This window comes from Lepisosteus oculatus, chromosome 13, assembly GCF_040954835.1.
Source record: "Lepisosteus oculatus isolate fLepOcu1 chromosome 13, fLepOcu1.hap2, whole genome shotgun sequence".
In the NCBI taxonomy this organism is placed as follows: domain Eukaryota; kingdom Metazoa; phylum Chordata; class Actinopteri; order Semionotiformes; family Lepisosteidae; genus Lepisosteus; species Lepisosteus oculatus.
In genome coordinates this window covers 21,456,703-21,467,780 of record NC_090708.1, presented here as the reverse complement: position 1 = coordinate 21,467,780, position 11,078 = coordinate 21,456,703, and the positions used below count along the sequence as shown (strand labels likewise).

General features: G+C 37.6%; 1 pseudogene; it reads left to right on the top strand.

Moving 5' to 3' along the window:
* The first annotated feature begins 8,827 nt into the window (after window positions 1–8,827).
* Window positions 8,828–10,817, top strand: LOC102683060 (uncharacterized; annotated as a pseudogene).
* Window positions 10,818–11,078: the final 261 nt, after the last annotated feature.

Here is an 11,078-nt window from a genome sequence, read left to right as displayed (position 1 = left end):
TGTTAATGAATATCTATCACAGGTTTCCACAATAGAAAGTGTCAGTAGCATGTGGTTAAAACTTAGTCAGTATTGGGTATTTGTATTGTGGCTAAACACCAATTAAATGGTATTTTTCCAATCTTAAATGACGAAATTAGGTACTTTAATTCCTAGCTACTAAAATACAGCTCTTACTTCAAATGGGTACAGTACAAGCAGTCTGGAGAATTGCTAGTGAAACACTTGTTCCTAAAAGGAGTCTACTGCTATTGGTAAAAATATAGAAAGTGAGCTGAATTAGGAAATACCTGTTTTAAAAGACAGCCAAATAGAACTACCTTGCTAGAATTCTAGCAAACTATACATAACTCAACAGATTAGCAATGACCAACAAATATACTTCTAGTGCCAGCTTCTTTCTGTCTTGCTAAATCAGCTGTGCTAGAGCCTGCCTCCCTTCTGAGGATAAGATGTTGTTTAAATGTTATTTACCCTGATGGTACGAATTTCATCTCTCACTGATACCAGCGATACCACTGATACTGATGCCATTGAGGTAACTCATGTTTTAAAACTTTCAGTTTTATGATGGTCTTGAAACACTTTTTAAACTTGCAGCTTATCTTTCACTCTGCTGACACACTTGTTCAATCTCTTTTAAGACTGCTGAAATCTCAGCAGTGTTGAAGTCTGTCCTTGTCTGTCTCTTTTCGAAGGGAATGATTACTTAGACACTGACTGCTACAGACTTACTGTAAATCCATTTGTTGTGTTCTTTGAAAAATCATGGAAAAAATTAACAAGACTGTTTTAGAAAACAGCTGTATAATGCAGTACTGCTTGCCAGAGCACAAGGGGGAGAACAGTTTGTGGCCGGGATGGTTGGGATCCTTAATGATGGATTGGGCTTTATTGTGACCGCAGATTATATAAATTTCACGGATTTATGGTAAATCACATCCTATAATCCTCTGTAGTGTGTCTTTGTCATGCATGGTAGTATTGCTGTACCACACAGTGATACCACTAGTGAGGACACTTCTACAGTATGTTGCTGCGGTAAAAGTTAATGAGTAGCTTCTTCCCCATACTGCATTTCTTTAAGCACTGCAGAAGGTGCAGAAAGTGGAGAGTCCCAGGGGCTGGTCAGGACATAAGACAGGCAGAGTGGCTGACAGGCTGAAGCTGAGTCCAGTGGGGGATGCCTGGGCAGAGAGCAGGCTGGCTGGACACAGTGCAGACTGGAGAGCAAGGGAAGGACCACCAGAGCTGGCAGCTGTGCAGTGCTCCCAGAGTGTGGGGCTGAGCTGCCAGGTACCTGTCCGGCCACAGCACCACATGAGGACTGTCAGCCCTCACAGTTTTTCTTTTAAAAAAAAAACATGGTGATGCTCATTTGGATGTAATTCAATTTCCTCGCTTAGAGTTCAACTGTTTTTTTAAGCAAGCATGTACTTAATATTTTAAATTAGGAAATAAAGAGGAATGAAGTTTATTAATTGGTCTTATGTGTTTTTTCCAGGCTTTTTACATTATTATTGATTACTGAAATGCAGTCTATTGGCATTACAGCACATAGTGTAGCAATCCAGGCATCAGATATACTGCAGTATTCACTCACAAACTGTACAACTGTACAAACTCCGAGCTTGTAGCAACCCAGGTCTGGAAGAGGCAGCTATGCTAACCATTGTCCCACCATACCCAACAGTTAATATAATAATTATAATATACAATTAATATATTTTTAACATCTAAAAAGTTTAGCGAAGCTGTTTCTAAAACAACATTGAATTAAACTCTCACAGGTTGCTTCCTGATTGGAGATGCTGTGCACACACATCATGAGTTATCTTAGCCATGAGACACTTCTGCATATGTGCAGAAGAAACAGATTTCTATTGGACACAGAATTGGACACAACCCTGCTTCTATGTTGTGAGTCTCTATAAAAGCACTGTCACGGACGTCCAAAGGGACTAACCGTGGGGAACAGGAGAGCGGAAAAAGACCCATATGCGTAGCGGCGAGACGGGAAAAAGGCCCGGGCTCATTAATGCAAAGAGTTCAGGAATGCCGTATAGAAACCTATGCCCTCAGGGAGCGGACGTGGGGCGCCCTGGTGCTAGGCGGGTCTCAGGACATCCGAACGTCAATGCTGAGCCAGGACAGAGTGCAAGACCCGGAAATATATAACCCAAGGGAAAGAGAGGGACAGGAAGGACAGAAGACCGGAAACTAGGGACAGGACAGAGAAGGAGTGCCCTCTGGCTGCAGAGGGAGTGACAAGCACGTCTTAACCTTGCTGGAATCAATCCTCTAGGTCGTCTGACTGTGGTATTCCATTTCAAAAGGTATGTTATTTTACTGTACTTCCTTTGCATGACAAAACGGACAAAAATAATTTTATGTGTTTAATAAAATTAATTGAAATGTTTTTAAATGACAACATTTTAAAATGTAAAGTAATTCTTAGATTTTTGGGTGTAATTATTTTACTTTCAGAAATGTTGTAAGGCTCTGTTTAAATCTTTATCAATATTAAATTAAAAAGGAAACAGGAGCTCATGCTTACTGTTTCTGGAGCAAGAATTTAAATTCTGCACTATTCATTGCTTATAAAATTCACTGCATCAGTATGATTTATATGCGCCAGTTCACATCTGTACAGTAAAATTATATTTCATGCTTTATCAGCAGAAATATCAAGCAGTAACTATTGTAATAACCTGCTCTCTGTAATTGTTTTATGGAACATGAAAGATGTGTCTTTGGAGAAATTTGTGCAAATAATCTCTTAAATACTGTACAGATTATTTGTACAGTAAATCAGTAATGACAGTTGAACTGGAACTCTGTGGAACATGAGAATAGTATATTCTTATGTTAAGTTTTGTGCCTTTAACTTTAAGGATTACTCTACTCTCATATCACAACTTTCTGACCTCTGATTTTCTCACACTGCTGACATTTAATCTCGTCCTCTGCTGATCACACACAGAAGTTCTCCTGACACAGTTTGCTTCCTGTCCCTCTCAGTCTCTGTCTCCTGGTATCTAAAAAAGTACATGTAAGCATGTACATGTAAGCAAAAGTATAAGATATCAAAGACACACCCAGATGTTACGGTATTTGTGTGTTTTGAACATGATCATATTACTAAATACTCTATAGTGTTTTTCACTATTATTATAACTTTAAACAGTTTCTGTAAAGCTTTGTTTCAGTGAAGATAAGACAAGCCTGTCAAGTAGCAATCTTTAATTGACAGTGATCCAGATCTTCAAATACATACAGTACAGTGCTTTGCCCCTAAATGGAATGCTCTCTAAACTGTGCTACAAGCAAAACTTTGAAAGAAACTGATTTAACTTTTCAAACTCTTGCAATGGACAATGAATGCACAGGCATATTAACAAATAAAGACACAATTTCATAGCTGTTTCTGACACTTACTGTAGGCCACTTTACCTGAACCCATACTCGTTCAGCACTCCATTCAACACAAAATTTGAAAGAATACCTGACAAAAAATAATTTTACCATTCATGATACATTCTCTTGGTTTTGGAATGGTTGTTTTGTATGTTCAGAATAATGTTTTGATTCAGAGACGCAAATTTTCCAATCAAATGAGTGGAAGATTGTGAGAAGGCATTGACAAATATCTAAACGCTAACCCTAACCTACCCCAACCCCTTGCTAGGGTTAAGGTAAGGATTCCCTTATAATGTTGTCTGTTTTTCATGGCATGGCTGTGTTTTAGGGCAGAAATGATACTTAAATAAAATAGTTATTTCAATGTTTTCTAGACATTTTTTTCTGACATATACAGTATGGCTATATGCAGTGCTTTTCCCCAAAATAGAATGGTATCTAAACTTGAAAATAACTGACTTAACTTTTCAAACTCTTGCAATGGGCAATGGATGCACAGGCATATTAACAAATAAAGACACAATTTCTTAGTTGTTTCTGACTCAGGCCACTTAAGCCTGAATTCATACTCATTCAGCACTACATTCAACACAAAATTTCCAATGATAGAATACCTGACAAAAATAAATTTTAACATTTATGATACTGTACATTCTCTTGGTTTTGGCAAGCTTGTTTTGTCTTTTCAGACTAAAGATTTGATTCAGAGAAGCACATTTCCCAATCAAATAAATTGCCAGAAATGTAGTTTATTATGAGGAACCAATTGGACAAAATGAAAAGAAATGGCTGCACATAAATATAAAAATATACAATATACAATTTTATTGTTCCAACAAAAAAAACAAGATTAATAATATACTGTTTTGGAATCAATATATATTAATCAATCTGTCTTGACACAAATAGTTCGTCATTCACTCTGGGATTACAATGATATGAAGAGCAGCAGGGTTGAAATACTTTGATAATAACTGTTTTATATCTATTCTCTTAAGTTAAATCAGTCTTTTTTAATTAAAAAAACATCCATATTCTCCAAGTCAAGTCTACTTAATTGCTATCCTGAATTAAATATTATTTACATAGACTGATTTGGATCCAATCGAGTAAAGGATGGGTTGAAATTTGGTTTGTTCCGGTGTATAACAGCTAATCCTGAATGGATTATTCAGATTGAAAGACATTCTACTATATCAAACTTCATTGATCAGGCAAAATTATCATTGACTTGCAAGTTACAGGGTTTTTCTTTGGTTGAAGTCCTTCTTACATACAGACTGGTTCTATCCCACCAGAATGGGATCCTTCCTGCATGATCCTTCATGGATTCCTTCCTGATCACCCATGGGGTCACTTCTGAGTGGTTTGTGTAAGGAAAACGTGTAAATGAAATCCCTTTGGGAATCTTTAGTCCAGTTTCCTGAAATTAGTAAGTTAGCTTCTCTTGATGCCGAGAAATATCAGCTCTACTCCAAGGCTGCAGGATCACTGAGCTCTTTATCCTGTCCTGTGAGGACATGTTGCCTGGAATCTAGCTCTCCTCATAGGGTGCACCCTGGAAAATAGGTCACCAGCAACAGGGATACCAGGACCAACCTTAGAGGAGTGGGTGGATGAAGTTGGTGGTAGCCAGTGGTCATCTGGTGGTTTACAAACATGAACTCTGCTATTGGGACTGTCCTTTTCTTTCAGGAAACAAGTACATTTTTGTCATGTATCTGCTTTGTTATACAAGATTCAGTATAACAAGGTAAGTTAAAATCTTATGATAAATAGTTATACAAGTAACTCCAATTGTATAGTATTCTGTCCGCATTGCCATCATGAACGATATTTGGTTATTAACATCTTTAAAAGTAATTGTTCTAGGACAGAATGAGACACACTTGACATGCTTTGTAGAAAACTAATGAATATTTATTCTGTACAAAGTTCTGCATCATTAAAAACAAAGCAGAATGCCACACCTATCCCATTTGTTTTATAATCAGAAAAACGTGGGGTTACCCTGCCCTACCAGTTCCTGATTGGCTGATCGAGGTGGAGGATGAGTAACAATGCTCTCTGACATTAGGGTTGTAAACAACCTAGGATGAGACTCTCCCAAGGAATCTCCCAGACAGTAAGGCGCCAGAGATGACCATTTATTAGGGTGGCTGGAGAATCTCAGCCTTGGGAGTTGTTCCTTATCAGGAAACTCTATCAGCTAGAAAAACACCTGAAAAGTGAACCAAATGGAATGGCCTCTCTGTATCCAGCACCACTGAGATGAGGGAGAGAGGGACTGGCAAGGGAGCAGCAAACGTAATTCCTGTATTTTTAATAAGCCTTGCCGCTACATGGTGCTGTCCCATACCATTCCTTTTTAATGTAATTTCAGCTAGAATATAATCTTTTTATATTAACCCCTATTGTATCTGTGTCAGTTTGGCATTAGGTATAGCAGATAGGGTTGGCAAATCAAAAACTTAAAAAACATTGGACACTAAGACTTACAAAGGAATTTGAATTTGCTGTGTGAAATGAAGGTGGTTGTGTATCTTACTCAGACTAGTTGACATACTGTTCATGTGATCGTGTTTTACATTGAGATGATGCAACCATTCAGAATGTTTGCTTGAGGTGTAATGCAGCACACATTCCATGGTACATTGAAAGATAACACCTAACACCTTTATATTATTTCAAATAATCTGATGCAGGACAACACTACTCTGTAAAACCACCAGGTGACACAGTAAATCCTTAATAAACCATTGTGTCTCACATATACTGTAGTTAATCTTATTTTAACAATTACATGTAAATCTGTAATCCATTAGTGCTTTCCTGTGCTAGTCACAGTACTGTGCAGTAACACTAAAATATTTTTATTAAATACAATCTATAGAATTCTTAGTAATTGTGTATAAACAGTAATTAGAAAACATGATTATTTTTGATCAAATATATTATACATAGTGGTTTTAAAACATATAATAGTCAGAAGCAAATAAACAAAAAAAAAACAGTTTAGTAGTTTTCAGTGACCGAAGGAATGACTTATGATTGTGTACCATAACCTCGTCACTGTGAGGTATTGGTGGTTTAGTACAAGAATTCTGGTCTTCCATCCCTGTGTTTGATTCCCAGCCAAGGCCAAGCAATTTGGGACTAATTTTTCTCCAATTACAACATTTTATTTTGTATACCATATTATTATTTAAATTTTTTATTTTAGTTTATTATGTTAATAATATGTTGATATTATTATGTTAAGTTTAGTATGTTAAACATACTGTGACGTATAAAATTAATATTAAAAATAAAAGTAGGGCTGTTTCACAAAGCAGAATTACTCAGTTGGATGTACTATATATAAACAGTTTATCATAGTCTGCTTGTTTTTTTTTTTCAGGTTTACATAGGCATTCAAATAATCTAATTCGTCTTAATACTAATTTAAGTAACCAGTAACTAGGAAAATTAGTTAGATTATAAGAAATACATTCAATACATACTGTATGGGCTTTAAAAACATACAATATAATACTGTATACACTGTATAGTATACAGTATAAAATATACTGTTTTTAAATTCACTGTTTTTTCTATCTAAGGAAAAAGCAAAAGAACAAAAAACTGCAATTTTCCTCACGGGATCAATAAAGTATCTATCTAAATACAGAATATATTTGTACAGTATATCATTAATTTATTTGTACTGTATGGTGCTGTTTGGTTATGTTAGGAACTGTTTCGATTCACATGGCTGCTGCTTTGAAACTACAGTATATGCTGTGAAGGAAATACCTCCTGTTCTGTTTAAAACAGACCATACCAAACATAAAAGGAGTTGGCCACCTTTAATCACACAAACAGTGTGCTGTAGAAAGTAGCACTTGGGCTGCTTTCATTCTTAATATAAAACTGTTATTCTGTGGTCCCTGAAGTTTCAGGACCATGGTGAATGGAAAATCATGCTCCAAGTGCAGTTTTACAGAGGAGTTTTGGAAGTCTTCAAAAAACCTGGTGGGAGGGAGGTTTTATTGAGAGGTGATGAAGTAATAATGCAGGCTGATTGAAAGTGGATCTGTATGATTAATATGAGCTGAAAATAAGGCAGCAGAGTGGCTGGAGTGAATGCAGATGTTAAAATAGGAAAGGCTGGTTGGTATAATTTGAATATAATTATAATATATGTTATATATATTGAATAAGTGTGGGGAAAGCCTTCAAAAGTCTGCTTTATTGACTGATTGAGATTGGGAGGGTCACCTGACTAAAAAATTAATTGCCTTTAAGAGATGAGTCCTGAGTGAGTTGCTTGGGTTGTGCTGGCAACATCAGGATGTGAGCTGCTCTCAGCCCGGGTGTAAAATAATGCCATTATTTCAGGCACATTCAGGCCCTTCCATGTGCCCGGCAGCAAGCCCCTATGAGCTTAAGAGACTCTGAAGGTATTTCTATGAGTTGCCAGCAGTGGGTTGCATCTTTCTTATGGTTCCCCACCTCCTCTCACCTATTATTAATGCAGAAAAATGAAATTACCTATAGATGCATCTCAAGTGTATTCAAAATGCATCAGGAGATGTTTAAGCTGCAGCTGTGGACTGCAGTCAGTTGTGTACCCACCTGGATGTGATGACCAATTCAGAGATGAATTCCAGGAGCTACTGTAGTTGCTTAACTGAATACAATCTGATCTTGCCTTATGAAACAAAAAATCCAGACCTTTACGATTTATATACTAAAGTTATCTGGCTGAGTTATCTGACTTTGTGAAACAGACTCCTGGTGCTCATTGAAAACCCTCAGTAATCTAAACGCAACACAAATGTGGTGAGAACAAGCCCGTCAAAATATTAACAAAATAACCACAAGTGACCAAGTTAAAGATTTTGGTGCAGATGTTTATGAAAAAAGTGGAATACCCTACCACAGCCAGCTAAATAAATATATTATATGTATACTAATAAATTAATATAATTTATGACATTCAGAAACTATTTATTTTCAGCTACAAAAATTTCCCTTTATTTACATGATTCCATATTAATATTCCATATTACATGGATTTAACAAAGTATAGTAGTGAAACAGATTGAATGAAAAAATTGTTTCACTAACATGTAATTACCCACAAGTGCCACCTATCAATTGTTTTGGCCAGTGAATCACACAGCCAAATCACACCACAGGACGGCACAGCACGGCGAAGCCAGTTTATCACAACAGTGAGGTTTTGCCGCACATCATGACTGGCTGAGTCTATAAAACATCCATTGGTGTCTAACACCTGGCAGCTTTGGCACCACTGCTGCCTTCTACCACTCTCATAGCTCTCATAGAGGTCAACTCACACACAGGTGCAGATGTGATTGTTATTGATGTTTTTTCTGTCTTCCTTTAAGAAAGAAGAACAATGGCACTATCCAAAACTATCAAGACAATCACCAGAGCACAAGATGTAAGAAATGACGCCAAGATGATAATGAAACCTTATGCCAACTGGGAAGAGTTTCTGATGCCAGTTCCAATTTCAATAGCCATTTTAGGAGAGCCAGTCTTTATCTCTTCCAAAACTGACTTCTCCATCAATAAAAACCCTCCAAAGGGTTTCAAGCCTGTCTCATGCAAGTGTGAAATGCTGGGTGGGGTGCATTCAATGAGGCCCACAAGAACATGGACCAGATTCATCTCCTCTCTGGCAACGTGCCAGAGTATGTGAAGATGGCCGTCAGACTGATTCTCCAAGATGACGACAAGCTCATCCAGCTCATGATTACTGACCAGCTGCAAAACATCAGCTCTATAGCCGAGGAGTGTAAAACACGGCCAGAGCTCACAGAGAAGAAGTTCATCTCTGTCACTTAGCTGATCCAAGAGCAGATGGAGGCCTGTGTGAATGCAAAAGCAGCCTGTGGTGAAGAAGCAGAACGAGTGAGAAGAAAAATAGAGGAATTCAATCTGAGGAAAATGGCTACAGAAGAAGGTAAACAGCAAGCCAAGGAGGTCTATGACAATATGGGGAGGCAGCTAAAAGAAGCTCAGCAAGAATTTAAAAATGCCATGTATTCTCTGCCTAATGGTTGGAATGTTATTGGTATGAATTTTGTGCAGGGTCTTACTAATGCAATTAATATGCGCCTTGGTTTGGGGAGTGTTCCTCTTATTTTGGATTTTTTTAAAAGCCACCAAGAAGAGAAGATAAATCTCACAAATCCCATTGCACTGGGCAATGTTTTTGCCGTATCAGAGATTCTCTTGAGCCATGTTGACCAAATTGCTGCTTTTTGCAACAGTGATGAAATAGATTGGGGCAGTCTTTATGATCAAAAGAAAGAATATGCAGTGTCTGAATGGGTGGTTAAAAGAGTTCAAGGCTTTATAAACAAACAGGAGGAATGCAGACCCAAATCACTAGCACTAGAAATATGAACAAAGGCACTTGAAAGCTGCTCTGATCTAACATGTATAGCACCACTAGGAAAGTGTGATGAAGACCAAAAACAAAAGCTCATTAATGATATCAAGAATCTTAGAAGACTGGCTTTGAAGTTTGATTCACAGAGCAAAGCTTGCACAGGTGCCTCTCCATTTACTGTAACCCCTCCACAGCTGGCTAAACATCAAGAGGAAAATGACACTGTTAAAAGTGCAGAAAAAATCGCAGTTGAAAATGTCAGATTCCGCATAGAGCAAAACTGTGCCCAGCTGGATCAAGCACAAAACATGTTCCAGAAAATCTTGGACAATCTGGGCAATTACCACAAGGATCTGAGTGAAATCCTCACCACAGACAGCAGCTTTGAGATGAAGGAGATTGACCTCAAGACCATGATTAAGATGCTGATGAAGGGACTGGATGCAATGGGTAAAGTGAAGGAGCAGTGGGAAAAATGGTGCACTTATTTCAAATGATTTCCAATATAATCAAGATATGCCTGAGCACCTGTCTGATGGATTTAATCAAAACAGCTGGAAAAGCAAGTTCTTCTGAGCTTAACTACTCATCCAGGTTGTTTCTCAAAGACATGCTGTACAACTATGCATTCCAAGCCTCAAACATTGCCAGTCTGGTCAACGTGATCTCTGGGTCCTACACAGAGATTTCCAACACATACCTGATGGATAGCATCAGCAGCCTGGGGAAACTCATGGTTTTAGATCGCAGTAATCCAGATTTTGACTCGGAACGGACAAATTTACAGAAAGGTTGTGAAGAAGCAGGAAAGGGCATAAAAATTCTTGTGCTGAAAAGTAAAGATGATTTTGACAAAATTGCAAAATCAAGAATGGAGAAAATTGAAAGTGCATTCAAAACAGTGCTGCCTCCCACCTCCGAGGAAGATATACAGGTAATTAGAAAGATCGTCGAATTGGATATAATGAATCCAATCCAATATGCTTAAGCATGTGTTCATTGTGTTCAGCTGTGTGTTCGGCATTTTAAAATATCTTTATGGCTCTTTCCCTGTTCATTAAGATGAAACCTCTTTATTTTATTTCTATTAATATGCATTTTTCTAATGCAGTCAAACAAAATTGTTCATGAACTTCCAACCTTTTGAAGATGACAGTTTATGTGGTTGAGAAAATCCAGCAGTGATTCAGCAGAACTGAAGGTATGCCTAAACAATAACAAGATGCTCCAGGCCTGGTAGGGGATGGAT